Source organism: Triturus cristatus, chromosome 4_2 (genome assembly GCF_964204655.1).
Source record: "Triturus cristatus chromosome 4_2, aTriCri1.1, whole genome shotgun sequence".
Taxonomy (NCBI): domain Eukaryota; kingdom Metazoa; phylum Chordata; class Amphibia; order Caudata; family Salamandridae; genus Triturus; species Triturus cristatus.
The window spans coordinates 279,951,888-279,953,685 of record NC_140586.1 but is presented as its reverse complement, the minus strand read 5'-3'; positions in this window follow the sequence as shown (position 1 = coordinate 279,953,685).

Sequence of the window (1,798 nt, the reverse complement as noted above, 5' to 3'; positions counted from 1 at the left end):
TTACTATCTTTAGTGTTTTTTTATATAAAGTTTTTTTCCCCTAATTTCATTTACTTGAGCAATAGATTCGAATATAGTGCAGTACCTACAGGCGACCACGACAACTATATGTTATCAAGAGAGTTAAGTACTATTTACCAGATGACTTATTACCTATGTCCAGAAGGAGTTCATCGGCAGCTTGGACTGACCTAATGTTTACCATCTTGTTATTGTACATAACCCTCAGAGAAGCCGGGAACAGCAGTTGAGCTGAAGCACCTAGCTTCCTAAAGGCCTCCAGCCGCCTCCTGAACTCCCATTGCTTCTCTAGCGTAACCCTAGACAGATCAGACCTGATAAGGAAAGTAAACCCCTTACCAGGTAGGGACTTCTGTTTAAGAGCTGCATTAAGGATCTGCTCTTTAAGGGTGTACGTGTGAAAATTAACAAGGATTTTACGTGGTTTGGACCTTTGGGGGTTCTGTCTAAAGGGTTCCCTATGTACCCTCTGGATATCGGTTGCCAGCTGTTCCAGAGATTGATCCAAGCATAATGCTTCTTTCAGCAAGCGGACAACAAACTGTTTAACATCAGAACCCTCAGATCCCTCCGGGACATTAAGGATGCGAATGTTTCCCCTTCTTGCGTTATTTTCCAAAACCTCCATCCTGTCTAACAAGGCCTGATCCTCTTTTTTAAGATTGATAATATCCTCTTCTGCTTTATCTAGATGCGCCAACAGTGTGGCTAGCTTATCTTCCAAGACTCCTGTCCTTGTTGACAGCCCATCGATCTTGTTATCTAGTATCTGACAATAATCCCGGATCTCCGTCTGCATAGCTGAGGATTGCTCGAACCCTCTTTTTATGTCACGAGACAAAGTAGTAAACATCGCAAACAAAGAAACTGCCGAGATATTAGCTGATATTTCTTCTCCTTCCCTAGACAAAGTAGAAGGCACAGGCACAGGCACTTCCACGGGTAGCTCCATAGGTGACTCCAATACACGAGGCCCCCAAGAACCCTGGTCCGTGTGATCAAGATTACGGGAAACCAAGTTAGTGGCGGCCCCCTCCCCAGCTTCCGCTATGTCGCTCCTCACTTCAGAACTAACAGATATTACGCAGTCACCACCCTCCTCGCCTATAAAAACTCCATTCGTGGGTATACTTGTAAGCAGAGGAGCTACTGGGACCGCTGAGGCAGCTAAGACTACTGATACTAACTCCCCCAATATCACCCCGGAACCCCCAGGAGCCAAAAGGGCGGGTGAAACATCTGAAGGAGGGGGGACTATAAGAGATGGGGTTAAGGTAGGAAAGTCACTGGAACAGAGTCCTTTAGTGCGGGCATCGCCTGTGATTCAACGAGGTGCAGAACCTGTGGGACAACTTTAAAATATGAGCGAAGAGATGGTGTAATTTTGGACACGGCTTCAGCCCCTGCAGTAAAGTTACGTAATGCTTTCCCTCTGGTTCCCTTAGATTTCACCTCATTAGATAGATAGGAAGAGGCTCTCTTATGTCTTTGGGGCGAAGTGGTGGCGCGGGATGAGGTGGAGCTGGGAGCAAGCTCTCTTGTATGTATTCTAACCAGCGCCTTTCCTCTCCCTCGACCACCTCTCCCCTTACCTCTGGACACTTGATGGATTTGAAATTGCAAACCTTCTGGGTCCTTTGAAACTCCACAATGAGGTAATTCTAAATCTGACCCTTGTGTCTTCTTGTCTCCGCTGCTTTGCCCGTCCGTTCCCGTTGTGTCTTCCTCTATATCCACAGCTATATCCTGAGCAGACACTCCCAAATGCTGAGTAGTG